Source organism: Candoia aspera, chromosome 1 (assembly GCF_035149785.1).
Source record: "Candoia aspera isolate rCanAsp1 chromosome 1, rCanAsp1.hap2, whole genome shotgun sequence".
Lineage (NCBI taxonomy): Eukaryota > Metazoa > Chordata > Lepidosauria > Squamata > Boidae > Candoia > Candoia aspera.
In genome coordinates, this window is record NC_086153.1 from 21,678,443 (window position 1) to 21,694,830 (window position 16,388).

At 39.6% G+C, this 16,388-nt stretch overlaps 1 protein-coding gene across 2 annotated transcripts in view; it reads right to left on the minus strand.

Moving 5' to 3' along the window:
• Positions 1-14,199, minus strand: part of MAPRE3 (microtubule associated protein RP/EB family member 3) — a 36,478-nt gene extending 22,279 nt beyond the window's left edge. Inside the window, exon 1 of one of the 2 annotated variants that reach the window (XM_063300027.1) lies at positions 14,065-14,199. The gene's annotated coding sequence lies outside the window, so the exon portion shown is untranslated. The remainder of the gene's footprint in view (positions 1-14,064) is intronic. The other variant, XM_063300006.1, reaches the window with a different exon arrangement.
• Between the last annotated feature and the right edge of the window lie 2,189 nt (positions 14,200-16,388).

A 16,388-nucleotide genomic window follows, 5' to 3' on the forward strand; every position in this document is an offset into this window, starting at 1 on the left:
GAATAAGTGAACAGAGACACAGAGAGAGAATGTTTATGTATATAAAGGACGCAATAAATCTGAAGTGATCTAATCTTGTGAAATCACTATCTCCTGACATGCAGGAAAATTCAAGTGTAGGCTTAATTATTTTATTTATTATATTTATTATTCAAATTTAATTACCTCCCATCTCCCCCAAAAGAGGGATTCTTATGAACAGAAGGGCTAAAATATATGTCACAAATTCTGAATTGGTGTTATCTGCTGGTTATGGGTGCATAAAAAGAATGAATCCTGAAATAATCTCTTATTTCCTGGAATCCATGACAGAAGTAAAACCCATAACATATCTCTATCAAAAGCTCACAAAGATTAAAGGGGACATTTCTGGAATTCCCAATAATGCCCCGTCAATTACTTCATCTCCTTTAAAAAGTTTAAATGGTATCAACAGATCTGAGGTTAAAGTTAATTTATCTAAACATGTATTTAGAGCATATTGGACTCTACAAAGAATGTTCGTCAAAGGATAGACACCAGATTTTCTTTGTTAGAGATGTAAAAATTTGAGGGTTACCAAAGCTTTGAAATCGGTTTATCACGAATTATGGTTGTATCAAAGACAAAAGCTAAAGGAATTATACTGAGAAATTCAGATAATTCCAGATGTTAAAAAATGGCTTTTGGAAATGTGACTTACCCATCTTGGAAAAGGCTATATCTTCCACTAATCAAAAGATGATGCAGTATATACTAATTTGGCAGAGATTTTGTGATATTTCACAATAATATTTTGTATTGATTATACTATAGTACTATATGGCATTTATTAATAAACCAGTGACTGTTGATAAATTTAATATATAAGGTAGATTTTTTTTAGTTTGTTTGGGTTTTTAAAATCTTTTCCCTTTCTTTTTTGGTTTCCATTATTTTTTTTCTTTAAATTTAAAGATCGTTTCATGTAATTGTGCTTTTTTAGTGTATTTTGGTGCTTTGTCTATACTTTATATTTTGAAAAATATCAATAAAGAAGGAATCCATAGGTTGGTAATAGTTGCATGTGTATGCTAATGAAAGGAGCAGAGTTGGGTTTTGCAGAAAACTGCACATCCTGAATGATCCAGGAGAAAAAAGTTAATCTGTCAAATATGAGTGAGATCTGGGAGTACAAAAAAAATTATTGGGCCATTCAGAGATCCAAACATGAATAGGAATGTTGACTTTTGGTGGGTGTATGCTTATAAAAGTTCTTTATACCAAATGCATGGTTTAGGTGCAAGTCTACTCATATATATACATGACAAAAGAATGAATATAAATCTTAAATTTAATTTGATTGTTCATGATGAAAGATTAAGCATGAAGGATACAACAGTGATAAGAGGTTCTAAATGTGGGACAGGCAAGTTTTGGTAATGGCAGATCTTGGACCTTGGGAAGACTGGACATGGGAGAAAAGGAAAGAAAAAAGTAAAAATCTAACTGCAGAAAGTAAAGTAGGAATCCTGTATGAAAAAGAAAAATATATTAATTTTCCAACAGAGTTAATTAAAAAGAGACATAAAGAAAGAGGATGTGGAAGTTGTTTGGAACAGAGTGAAAAGAATTATGTTACATAGTGTAATGGAAATTTAATTTATTTAATATCCCGCCTTTATCATTTTTACAAATAACTCAGGGCAGCAAGCATACCCAATACTCCTTCCTCCTCCTATTTTCCCCACAACAGCAACCCTGTGAGGTGAGTTGGGCTGAGAGGGAGGGACTGGCCGGCTTTCATGCCTAAGGCGGGACTAGAACTCTCAGTCTCCTGGTTTCTAGCCAGTTGCCTTAACCACTAGACCAAACTGGCTCTCAGTTTGATAGTAGGATAGTAGGAATTATGGAAACAGATGCCTGATGGAATGAACAAGATGAAAACAGCTGTGGATAAAGAAAAAATGTACATAACAGAATGATGGCTGCCAAAATGATGAGAGATATTATGTAATGTATGTGTAGAGAGTAAGATACAGTAGTTGCAAAGAAGATAGTCAAAGAATAAATGAAAAGAGGCAGAGAAAAAGCAGAGTGATTTTGATGGAAATAAAATGTTTTGGAGGTAGGTAAAGGAGGATAAACAAGGAGCCTTCAGCAGAGTAAGTGGAATTAAGAATAAGTGATAGAATGATTTGGGAAGAAACTGAAATATGGGAATGGTGGAAGAAGCATTTCAGATATTGGTCTGGGCATGACAAGGATATGAGAAATAATGGGTCTGAAATGGATATATAAATGGTACTGCCCAAGGAAAAAAAAATGAAAAGAAAGCAATAACTGCTTTGAGAATATAGAAAATTAGTAAACCAGCAGGTTTAGATGGAGCAATTGGACACAGGTCAAATTAAGGATGTGGCTTGCTTATGGTATGGCTATGCAATTTATCTTTTTCTGATGATTGAAAGAATACTGTTATTGCTCCTTTAAATGAATGGAAAAGTAACATCAGTGAATGCAAAAAATAGAAAGTGGTTAGTTTAAGTGTGCTTGGAAAGGTGTTTGGTAGAATTTTTATTAAAAGACTATGAGAAATGACAAGAAGGAAGATTGTGGGGTATGAAGACCTTGGTATAAAGTTTACTGAAGATGGGAAAAAGGATAAAAAAATTATGGCATGAAAATGCTGTTGGGAAAGTGGTGAGTAATATGTATAGATGTTTGACAAAAGAAGTGAAAATGACTTTTATAAGAGCAGTCTTCTGCCCACTTTGTAATGTGGAAGTGAGAGCTGGGTACATTAGGAGAAACATTTTTTAAAAGTGCTGAATGCAATGTATGTGGTAAAACAAGAAGATTCAAGAACGAATGAATGCAGACTGAATACAAAACTGGTCAGTACAAAGAAGCATGTTGAGATAGTTTGATCATACAGAGAGAATGAATGAGTGCTGAATTACAAAACAAATATATTAAGGGAGAGTGAATGGATCAAGAGGAAAGGGAAGAATAAGGAAATTGTGATTGGATGGAGTTGATGAGATCCTCAAAAAGAAAAAGGTGATAAGTTTAAAGAACAAAAAGCAATATGGTCCTCTAGCACAGAAAGATATGGAGAGGTAGAATGAATGGCGCTGGTATAAAGTAGTGACAATTGTATTTTCTTTTCTTTTTAAAAGTTTAGTACCTTTAATTTCTTTGGCTTACTACTTCTTACACTTATTCTGCATAACATGGCTTATCCCAAAAAATAGTCCCAGTCACCATGCTATTTTCAAGGTACACCTTTCTGTTTCCCCAAACTATCTTTTCATTTCTTCTCCTCTAACAGATATCAAGCACTCTCTGCTGAATGAGCATGCTCATTGGGCTATTTTGAGATACTGCTTCTATCCCAGATTTGTTTTCCTAAGTTGATTTTTTTATTTCAACACCTTCATAATCCCTATTTTGGCTACTGTAAGAATAAACACTCAGAGGCTAGAGTCATACGCTACTACTTTTTATGCAATAGGGCTCATCTTTAACAAACACATATGCTAAAAATATTGCTGAAAACACAACTTTTTTGATGGTAGTAATTCACGTTCAACCTGAAATAATTATTAAATTGTTTTAAAATAATGTTATTTAAAAATAGATAAAAACAACTTCCTTAAAATAGTAAAAAAATACAAAGGACAATTAGAATGCAACCTTTAAAAGTATATATTTTTTATTGAAAGTTTTTACATAAACAAGAATGTATGCAACCTTTAAAAGTATATACAAACTCAGTGTTTAAAACAGCATGTTTTCAGTTATAAAAACAATTTACATATCTTAGATGCCCCTCCCCTCTACTATGAACCATTTAAAAATTACCAGCAGACTATTTAATAACAAGTTAAACATAACTAATTCTTTAAAATTCTCTAAAACCAGTTATCAGTGCCAAAAGCAGTACCCTCTTATGAAAATCATAGACTGGGCAAAGATGCTGTTAAGGAGCTCTTTGTGAGAATTATTTTTCATACTAATAAAAGAACTAGCAGTTACCAAAACAATGAACAGATGGAAATTGCTCCTCGTTCACAGAAGAAATCAGACTACAAGAAGCAAAGTCTGACACTTTTTTTTAAACAGGTTAACATTTTAGGAGAAAATAGGCACAAGCACCTGTGCTGGATTATGAAAATTTTGAACCTTGAATTAAGAGGCCTGTTAATCTGCTAGATACTGAAAGAGAGAAGGCCGGTGTGGTGGGGATGTTAAGATGTTGGATTAGGACTGTGGAAGTCCAGATGCAACCCTCCCCCCCTTCAGTCCTGGAAGCTCACTGGGTGACTCTGGACCAGTCATTCACTCCCCCACCTCCCCCGCCTATGCTACTTCACAGGATTATTACTATGGGGAGAAGGGATTGCTATCTATGCCATCTCAAACTCCTGAAAGAAAGGCACAGTATAACATTTACACCAATCATTTATTCATTTTTTAACTTGGAAATTTAATTAGGGATTGAATCCACCTTGTGCAACAGTACTGCTACAGAGGATATGGGCTGAAGATGAGGTTGGTGCTTGTTTGTACTGGACAGCTGCAGCCATGCAAACTCACATTTAGTTGTCGCCATAGCTGGAACTTTGCCATTATTATTCCCAGCTGTGGACTCGCATCAAAATTGCTGTGGTTCCCATTCCCATATTCATTCTCTTTCTCTCTGTTACTGGCCTATGAAAAGCAAAGGGGAGGCCTAGTTCACAGCTCCAATTACATTTGTGAAAACCAAACAGAAATGTTCAGTCAAGTCAAGAGGGAAGGTGAAGTATTACTTCATAGGAGAGGTCCACCTTCTCCTGTCTATGATTATATGAATGTTTCCAGGGGAGAGCTTTTACAAAATCTTTCTAGGATAGAGAAGGATTAGTGCTTTGCCCCTAAACAGCATCTCAGATTATTTACTGTGATGGGGGAAAGGTGTATCTAATGTAAATGCTACCAAAAATCCAAAATATTCTTACAGGAGCAACTTCTTTCCTGTTTTTGTTAAAGTGAAGATTCTACATTCATACTCAAACATCTCTTTGTGCAATTTACATCTTCAAGGTTCACTCATTTTGAGGCCAGTGTACATTGTTCCTGCCTAGCCTGCTATAGGGGAGAATATTCCATGAGCTTTCCTCTCTACAATTCTTTTAAAAAATCCAGAACCGTCTAGTCTCTTCTGCTGCTTCCATCTTTCCCCTTTCTTGAACTCATAATAGCATCACCAAAAGCAGATCTACATAAGGCTTGTACATCTCAGCAAAGTTTAGGCAGTTACTAAATCTTGTTCTAAAATTAGAGCCCCCCAAACACTCTGGCAAAATAGGTCATAAGCAATAGTCCTCCTTGGATATCATACCCCATAAGAGTCTCTACCCTGCCCCTTCCCCTCCAAACACAAGCACATGTACACACACTTACATATGCAAAACTGTATCTGTGTACATAACTGGGAAGGACAGAGCAGTTGATCTAGATGAGAATGAAGGCAAAGTTTTGCCAGGGCATAAAGGTGCATCTAGGGACTAAAATGGGTGGCAAACAAATGAATATCCTTTCTAAAGATAGTGGGCAATATCTGCCCAACTTAACAAGACCTACAAAAGTTGAGAGAGATGAACAAGTGCCTGGAACCTATCTTACCATAAATGTTCAAAACAATGGGAAATATTCCTTCAACTATAATTTAAAAATGCTTGCTTTGTGATTTGCTACCCTTGGACCACAACCTATCCTGAAACCTAATCTGTTTCAATTCAAGTTTAAACTAATAAAGCAGAATTTTATGTTGAAATGAGAAGAGCTTTGATGACTGGTGATAACAAGTCACATTGGAAGGCAAGCAGGAAAATGAATCCCTGCATGCGAATAACGTTATTAATTCCTGACTGTAGTAGTGCTGCCTATTTAATTATTTTGGGGACAGAAATAGAAGTTGGATTTGTCATTTAATAGGCCTAGGGATAAATCCTGCAACAGTTCATAGCATTATCAGACTAAATACTTGTTTTATTTAATAGGAATTTAAGTCTATTGTTTTTATTTACACATATGCCAAATTATGGAGTAGATTCTATTCCATGAAAGAGTCATAACTAATTTATTTGTCTGTAGAATTTTGTTCTTGTTGCAACAGGCTAACATGGCTGTCCTGCTCTGAAGGTACAGTTTGGGAATAGACATACCATCAGTCCGGATCTAGGGCACCCATTGGTTTGGGGCTAGATACTACTGAATGGCATCTATTAGCATGGCTTTCCCCTACCTCCGTCTTCCACTGCTAACTCAGTATAGTAATAGATCACAAAAAGCAAGGGAATGCTGGGTACCACACAGCAGAGGCCTTTCAGTTACCATGTCCCAAGCCACTCACACAGTTACTATGTTCCCTCCCACCCAAAAATGGTAAACCTTTTCTTACTGGACAGCAGTCACATAATTTGCTTAGTCCTGCTTATGCAACTCCCAAGGCAGAAACATTCCAAGGGGTGGCACAGAGCAATCTACATGTGAACAAGAAATGCATTCTAACAAAGGAAACCAAACAGAAATTGGTTGTATGCAAGAAATCAGTCTCATGGGGTAGACCAAGCACCACTATACAGTTATTCCAATAAAAGGCACAAGAAGGGGAGCAGGGCAAAACAATAGCAGGTTTAGAAGAAAGACTACAGCCTTCAATCAGTTTTCCTATAGATTTTCTCAGCCATTTTCCAGGTCAGGCAGTCTGCAAATAATGACCTACCATTTTTCTAATTACTGTTGTTCATGAAATGTCTGGAAAAGACTATCATTATGCTCAGAAAAGCAACCTCTGCAGATCTCAGGTCAACTGAGCTGTCCAGCGTGACCACTTGGTCTGCACGTTGACTGGATGCCAACAGGTCCTCAGATCAAAGTACATTCTACTCCATACACTGTAGACATTCTCATTACACATAAAATCAAATGGCATGGCATAGAGAATATGTTCTATCTACTCTTTACTAGGAAGTAACGTTCCTACCTCACAATGATGCTCCAGCCTTCTTTTCAACACTTTGTCTAATTGCATGATTTGCAAAAGCACACAACCATACTAAGAATATTTAATCGTACAAAACACAGTAGACATCATAATCTCAACTATTAGGGATGGAAGAGTTGGGCATCACTTTAATACTATTTATGTTTTGCCCAGCAATTCAAATTTGTATTTCCTGACCATGTTTTTCATAGACCAGTGGCACATTCTGCCCATGGTGTAAAACAGACATATTTTTGTGGATCACGGATTGCCAGGGCCCTCATATTTTTTCAGTACCTTAACTATGTTGGTAACTGGCCACCAAATATTCCCAATAAGTTCGTTTTTATATAGAACAATTAAAAAAAAATGGGGCCCAATCAGGACCAGATGCAGAGAATGGGTAAAGGCTGAGTCTCTCAATATCCTTTGTATTCCTAATGAATCCCATTTGTTTATTATTTAGTTATAATGTATTCTGCCCATGCCCAAAGGCTTTGAACCTATAAAATGGCAGGGGAATAACAATGCAGAAACGCTCTCTTGGAGTACCAACAGCTGTTTAACCAAAAGTTAGCCATCAGTCCAGGTTAGACAACATGCCACACCATGATAAACTAATGAAGACTAAAGCAGGAACTGTAATGGAAAACTGCAAACTTAAGACAAAACATAATGTTGTAAAGCAAGCCAAGAAAATTGTTTATTGGAGGGGAGGGATGTCGCAGCACTCTGAACAAAGAGAAAGCATATAGCTGGGAAGCAATTTGTTACACCTATATAGCAAACCTTATTGGCACAAGATTATCACAAAATAAATCAAAAGATCCATGTGGCACCAACGAAACCTGGCATAAACAGACACCAATAACACAATGTGTACAAGATTTTATAAAAGGTAAGTTGGTTTGCTCCAGAGCTTAAACCACTTAAAATATGGGACAAGTGGCCTGTGAAAAAAAGCAAGAAAGGCAGCAGTAAGGAGAAGGGATGTATTAACTTTTCATCCTCTGTTCATCATTCTCTATTTACTTCATCATTTTTTCCATTGGTCTGACAATTATAAGCAATAACTTAGATATTACAGAAATGGATAATAATCAGAATATTACAAACAGACAGATATATTTACTTTATGTTGCATAGACACTCTACACTGGAACAGCAAATGTTATATTTTATATCTTTCTTAGAATCAGAAAGATACATTTAGGGACATCTAGTCCAAACCTTTGTTCAGTGCAGGAATCCAAGTTAAGGCATCCCTGACAGATGATTGTCCAGCTTTTACTTTAATACATCCTGTGAATGTTTGACATCCTTAAGATATTTCACAATTACTATCACAGTTCTTCCTTGTCTTTTCCCAATGTAAAACTTTCCCTTCAATTTTTTAAATTTAATTCAGTTTCAGTGCAGTTGAACCATAGAACCAGAAAGAGTAAGAGAAACTGAAGGACAAGACTTTTAGAAATGAGAAAAATCACATCTCTTAGAAGGGACCTATTTCTTGCTAGATAAACAAACAACATCCAAGTATGTGATTCCAGGCGAGTATCACTAGAGACAAAAGAATGTATAGTGGAATGATATAATGCAGATTGTTTATTTGGTCTTTCAAAACATTTTTACTTCTGAGCAAACAGAATAGGACTCTTATGAATTAGAAATTAGTTACAGAAGAGGAAGTAGAGTAAGACTGAATGGTCAGTTTTCATAACAGAGATATAAAGATAAAATCCCCTAAGGATCTACATAGAGTACTGTACTAGACAGTACTCTACATCATTCATAACAGTAAGTTTGCCAACTCTGTTCACAACAGCAACATATTTAGGAGATTTAAAATTTTAAAAAGTCAACAATGAGCTTCAAGAGGATATCTCCAGTTAAAGGAATGGGTATGAATATTGTCAATGCAATCTAGTAAAAGCAAATGTAACATAAAGTGCACTGAGTAAAAAAATCCTAACATCTCATATGCTCTGAATCTGAGCTGATGGAGACTAACTTGGAAAGAGATATTGGGGTCACAATTCATAGTTTAATTAAATTGACGTAATCCAGTGTGTAATTCTATCTGCCTTTCTATTTATTTATCATGAAAGCCATTTATCAGACTCTCCTCAGCTGTGGGGAGAAGAAAAACGTTCTCAGACAGGACTGTGGGGTAGGCCAGGCATGTTGCAATTAAGAGACTACATAAATAACTCTACTGTAGTAGTAACAGTGGAGAGCAGGAATTTTCCCAACCCATGCAGCTGTCTTTAGAATCTTTGCATAAGGCCACAGAACATCAAGCTTAGCTAAGCAACTGCTATGGCTAAAACAGTCTCTGCAAACTATTAAAATGGTTTTTGTTCAAAAATTCCTGAATTGCCTTCCCTCAGACAAAGGCTGTAGCTCTTTTCATATGGAACTTCAGGTGAGCAGCCTCATCTTAAAATGCAGCCTGAAACAATGGCTTCTGCCACCAGTAGTTGATTGTCTTGCTTTAAATTAGTGGCAAGCCCTAGAATTAAGCAAGGTGCTGTCACTGTGACTGCTACTGATTTTTAATCCAAACAAAACAGCAACCACTGATGCCAAAATTTCATTAACATTTTCAAGCAAGTTTCCAACTATCTCTCCACATTATCAACTACTACAATCAACAAGTGAACTGCCCAGGTAATAATCTATGGCAGGCTATGTAATGTTGCCTTTCGGAAAAGAAGTGAACTGCAGTGATGTTGAACAGGATGATTCACTGTGACATTTACACAAGTAGAAGAGGCATTTAGCATTTTACCAGAGCAGCAATGGCTGCATACATCCAGAGATGCTTTACTGCTTCCATAAAAAGTGGCTGATGATCACTATAAGGACCACTGGAGGCCTTCTGTGCTCTGCCTCTTCTCCAATCTCACTGCTGTTGCCTATCTCAAATGATAGCTTTATGAGAAAATGTCTCTCAAAATAGTAGGAAGTCCCACCTTGCAGCCCCAGTGTGAAATAAGAAAGGTCTTCAGATTGTTCCTTACTAGAAACCAAGATAATACAATCCAGAAGATTTCCTCCACAATGACATCATTGCCCAGGTTTCAGAACTGACTTGCCAACCAGCTTGAAGAAAGCTGAAAAACTTCCAGCACCAGTAAAACATGTAGAGAGCTTAGCCCAATTTATACTGTCAGCATTTCTTTCTTGAGGTCAGAGCTCAGGGTAGAAATGAATCACATACCTTAGGAGCTGTTCATCTCTCAGTGCCTTCTCCATTAACTGATTTATTTAATTGTTGCCTCCAAAATTCCAATTCTTTATTGCAAGATGCCCCTGATTTTGCCTACCCAAGATTTGAAAACATTGCTGAAAAAGAGGAAGAAACTGAGGATCAGGCAAGGATTGGCTGAAGCAGCTGCCTAGGGAGGTTGAGAAATTTCTTGAACATTTTCAAAGGAAGGTCAGACAGATATTTATTAGCAGCTGTTTAAAAGTCTGAGCTGAAAAAATCTACAGCTGCCTTGAAATCTGAAATTACAAAGGCCTGTTCAAGGACAGAGTATAAAATTCTTATGTTACCTTCTTGAAAAGACATACTTCAGCAAGGAGTACTGTATGCTGCTTCTTCCAGGCTGTGTTTTAAATGATCTTTCCAAAATGTTCTTGCATCATTTGTAACTATCCCTTTCTCCAGTTTTTACCTAGATGTGAATACTTTATTCTACTGTCATTTCCCTTTCCCCTTTGTACGTTTAATGTAATACAGCAAATACTAGTTTTTCAAGCACATACATCTCTGACACCCACATTCTAAAAACCTATCCCATCCTCCTCTACCCTTTGTCCTCTCTTTCTTTAATCACCTCTGATTAGGCCACATCAAATTAATGGGAATTTTTAGAGATACCATCAAATGGAGTTTGCTCTCAGAAACTGGTTAAGAAAAGAGTATGCAGCCTTGGATCCAACAGAACTTAGCCAGCCAAATACGCACAGGGCTATTTATCTCCAAAATATTGAATGAGTGCCATTCACAGGCGGGCAAATCCAGGAAGGCTCATTTAGGAAACAACACCTCAGTCACAAATACCAATTATTCCATCAAACAGACTCATAAATATTTATGGCAACTAAATACTAGGGTGATCAAGACTGAGTTTTAGACAGGTCATACAGAATAGTTGGAACCACTTCACAGCAGGGTAGAAAAGCCTTTCCCTTCCACCATTTAAACATAATTGAAGCAAGAGCCAAATATCAAAGGACAGCAAGAAGTCAAAGGAGAGACATAAGAGCCGCACATATAAATTAAGCCACCACAGAGCTCTCATATCACTCCACGGTTTTTCAGAAGTCTGTTCATAAATTTACATATTGTGCTATACAGACCCAATAAAGGAGATTCACTTGGCTACTCAAATACTATCTTTGTAAGGTAAGTTTACATTTTCCCCCTGAAGGAGGGTTAAAAACCCTCTTGACCTCCACTGCCCTGTCCAGCAGAGTGATGGACAGACTAAATCAGAGTCTTATCAGAAGCCAGAACCTGGTTTCTCTTGTGACACAGCACAAAGAAAAACATGTGCCAGAAAGAGTGCCATGCATGAACAACCAAGAGAGAATGCCAAGAAATTTATAAAAAGAGGGAGACATCATGAAAAATACAATTTTTAAAAAATTATGTAGGAAGACTATAGTCACCAAAATGGGATCTGACAGGTAATCATGGCCATACTTCCTCTTGCTTTCTGCAGCAAGAACAGAGAGGGTATACTGGAACTCCAAAATAGGGCATTCACCCAAGTAAGCTTGCAGAATTTATAAGAAGCAGTATTCTTGTCCACAAAACCTCATCTACTTTCCACAGAGATCAGCTACACTGCCAAGCTGACCAGCATATTGCAAGCAAATACAAAGTCCAGAGGTGACTGATTCTCAGCTTGTAATGGTGCTTCAGCCCACAACTTGCTACACTATGCCAAAAATTCCTAACAGGTTTTACAGGCCTGTTTGAGAGTAGCCAATGAAAATAATATACCTGTAGCAATGAAACTGGGGAGAGCCAGTTTGGTGTAGTGGTTAAGACATCAGGCCAGAAACCAGGAGCCTGAGAGTTCTAGTCCCCACTTAGGTACAAAGCCAGCTGGGTGACACTGGGCCAGTCACTCTCTCTCAGGCCTAGGAAGGAGGCAGTGGCAAACCACTTCTGAAATTTGGCAAGAAAACTGCAGGACTTGTCCAGGCAGTTGCCAGGAGTCAACACTGACTTGAAGGCATGCACACACACCCACAAGCAGTGATACTTCATCAAAAAGTAGAAAATAGTGACAGCATTGGATACATTCACCAACAGATTATTTGGTTCTCGTCAATTCCCAAAGGCTGTATTCAAGTAACAAACATAAATAAATCAGATAAATGTGCAGCAGAAGCATTCACAAAGACTATTAGCACTTGCTTCAGTGTTTGTATGACCTAGCATGTCAACGAATCCCAACCTGTCAGTTAATTTATGGTACAAGTGAACCCAGAAAATGTGTTAATTCCGTAACCAGGTTATACAGCATTTATATGCAGTCAAAATGACCCATAAAAGACCAATTCCATTTCCAGATGCTGAACTGCATAAAATTATCAATGCTTATAATAATTTGACATATGAACTTATTTTCCTAGGGGAAGATGGTATGCATTAACTTACATTTGAGATAATGGGATCATTTTCACTTTAAGGTTGGATGCATTCACAGATGAAATTCAACCAGCACCTCCTAAAATATGTGAGTTGTCTACTATTGTTTGTATCTGTGTAGCACCTTCCTGATGAGTGGCCTGATAGTCACAAAAGTAAAAGGCCATTTTCTAGGCCATCCATCACAGAAGACCAGCCATCCTGCATTCCAAAGATCAATCCACACAGTCACTCAGTATAGATTTATCTACATGCCTAAACAGCTAGTTCAAGCTCAAGATTTCTTTGCTTATGGACTAGATCATGTACACGAATCTATGTGCTCTGTACACAAGTCAGTACTGAGAGGACAGGTTAATACATTTTACAGCAAGCAAGCCATATATTCATGAACATACATATACCTCTAACAGGCTAGGAATTTAATCATATCCCATAGTGGGTGATCAATGACTTGCTGATTAAGAAAAAAACATGAATGGCCTTGCAAAACCAAGTCATTGGGAGCATTAGAAGCTTCCCGTTTGGTTTAGAACCTACTCAAGTTACTTTTCACCCAGTTTTGCAGAATCCCAGGCTTAGGACTTTTCTTTTCTTGACAGACTCTTTTCCGCTTTTCTTTCTGATTCTCCCCCTTAGGCCAACCAGTCCATCAGAACGACGAAACAAGCAAGAGCCAAAGAAGCTACTGACCCTCAGAGATTCCCACATGGTCCACACCCCAAGTTTAGAGACAACCCACAAAGGCTGGGACCGGGAGACATGCAAGGGCTCGATTTCCCGGCCTCCACGATAAGAACTGTGAGCGCCCCTTCTGTGGTGACATCCGTGGCGCAGCAAAGAAAGCTACTTTGTCCCTGGCAGAGGCTGCCACTGGTGCCCGGGGAAGCTCTCGCCTTGCCACCTTCCCTCTCAGTTGTCAGCATCACCACCATCCCCGAGGACGCTCTGCCGAGTCACGGCGGCCTGTAGTGCGCAGGCAAGTCGCACCTGGCAAGCCAGGACCAGGACGCGGCCGGGACGCTTGCTCTAACGGACAGCGCGCTCTCGCCGCCGCCGCCGCCTGGAGGAGCAGAAGCGGGATGAGGGCGAGAGACAGCGCGGCCCCTCACTAAGGAAAAGCCACAGCCCGCCGCCCCCTTAGAAAGGCAAGCTGAGGGGGCGGCGGCAGCGGCGGCAACTACAGCCCGCGAATAGCACCCCTTCTCCCGATTTGCCTCTGCTCTAGGGAAGACCCTGCACTGGCGGCCCTTCGGCAAAGGGGAACGAAAAGGGTCACCCGAAGACGCGAGGAGGGGCGATGACGGGGCACTTTCCGCCTCCCCGATTCCCGCAGGCGGCGGGGAAGGTGCTCCCTCTGTTGGTCTCCCATCCCCTACTGCTTCCCTTCACTCACGGCGGTGCCGGCGCGGCAACGGCGGCTGGCTGGCTCCGTCTTTGCCCTCCGGCCGGCCGGCCTGACTTCTTACGGTAGCGGCGGCGGCGGCTCCTCCTCCGAGTCCGCACCGACCGGGCCGGCTTTGCGGGGAGGGGGTGGGGGAGGAGGCTCCCACGCATGCGCCGCCCCCTAAACAGGCACAGGATGACCGGGCCTCATCTTCAACCCCGCCCTCCCCGCTGTCATAGCAACCACAAGGGGGGAGCGAGCGATTTGCTGCTGCTCCCATGACAACCGAGGCATCAGAAGTCCCGCCTACACGCTGCCTCACAGTCCCGACCTCTTCTCGCAGTATCTCTGGCAGCTTGGGAGACGTCGCCATCCCAAAGGTGGTAACCTCCATCAATGAGCTCTTCCTCACATGCACACAGGATCCTGTTCTGGCGAACCAACAAAAGCGACTCTTGTCGTTGTATCCACCGTCTTCGGCAAACTGCTTTACCTTGATTCACAACTCCTCTCCCCTTGCATTTTAGAAGCTGTTTCCACTGATTTAAACACACACACACACACACACACACACAAAACTTGGAGTCTGGTATCCCTGACACCATCTATTTAAAAGGCTTCCAGAACGTGTGGAAAGATACTGGAAGATAAGTTCTGTCTTTATTTACGAACCCAACATATAGTTAAACCTTCTTGTAAATAGTAAATCGTCCGTTTAATAGATTTTGGTTTATTGTACTTTGATTCTTTTTCTTCCTAGTGTTTTTCCTGCAGGTGCAGGGACTGCTTTTCGGATCAACCAAACGTTGATCCGGTGGTTGCAACAGGAATTTATCGACCAGCTTGTCGCCTGAGACTTTTGTGTGGGCTGAGAGAGAGTGACTGGCCCAAAGTCACCCAACCAGCTTTCATGCTTTGTATTTTCTCTATAATGTATGCTTCTGCACATATGTAAAACTTATTCATCCTATAGGTCAAGCAATGCTGCCCAAAGAGTGACATGGCTTGGTTCAGGCTCAGTAGGTACTATCTCTCTTGGCTGCCCAAAGGGATCTCTTTTGGGAGCACCAGCCACTGACCTACAAAAATTAAAGAAAAAATACCAGCAGCCTGGAGGAATGCCAGCTAGTGTTCTCTCCCTGAAAATGGAAAAGGTGGAATTAGGATATGCTATTTCAAACTTGGTAAGAGCAAAACAAGACCAATGCATGGCTGAAATTAGAAGAGGAAACCAAGCTGACCGTGGGCCATCGTAGACTGGTGAAAAGATGGGACTGGGGTCTTCATAAAAGCCATGGGATGATGATGATTCATGACATTCCCCTCTGTTGCAAGCTGTTTGACAGCACAGTTCACATTTTCTGCCTACTCTTTTTGAAACGGAAAAATACAGAAATGTATGTTGCATGCTTATGGCAGGATAGAATGACCCCACCCCTAAATTTGTTTTGCCTTAAGAATTCTGGGAGCTGTAGTCCCAAAACATCTGGAAGATATCTTGTTGAAGAAGGCTGACATAATACATCATAAACCATCATAAAACAAGAAAAGTTCTTATAAGTTATTCAGACATTTGTGAAGTCATGCTAACCCAATCCAAAACTGTTTTTGACAGGACAGCTGGCTTGGTTGAGAAAGACAAAGGATTTTACACTACCCTCTCCACTGGAAGCTACTGCTGGAAGGACCAGCAATTTCATATTCAGAAATACAAAAGAGAATTATCAAGACTGGTCAACTGTTTGTTTCCAGATCAAAGATGGGATGTGGCTATTTTTGTGGGGAAGGCAAAGAGCTTTGACAAGTTCTCTTTGACATGTTCAACAGAGGCATGTTCTCTTGTTGTCATTACTTGCCATTCTGAAGGCAAGAACCCAGTGCCAAGCCTGAAATCTGGAACAGAGTTCAAGCTGGCTGACCTTGGGCCAGTCACTCTCTCTCAGCCCTACAAAGAAGGCAATGGCAAACCACATCCAAAATCTTACCAAGAAAACTGCAGGGACTTGTCCAGGCAGTTGCCAAGAGTCAACTGACTCGAAGGCACATACACACACAAACACAAAATCATTGGCGATAATATTAAAATATATAAAAATAAACTTTCACACTGCAGCTGAAGAAGGGACCAAATACACCTTAAGTTTTCTTTTCTCCAAAAACTGCTGTAAAAAAAGGACTGTCAGACATTGCAAGATTACAGGAAAGCCTGGTCCCCTTACCTTATGTTGTATAATCCTCTTGATTTTTGTTTCCAAAAAGTACAGGTAGCATGATTGTCTCAACTCTTACTCAAGGATCTCATGGCTCTACTGCCTCTGTCTCTGCATCATGAC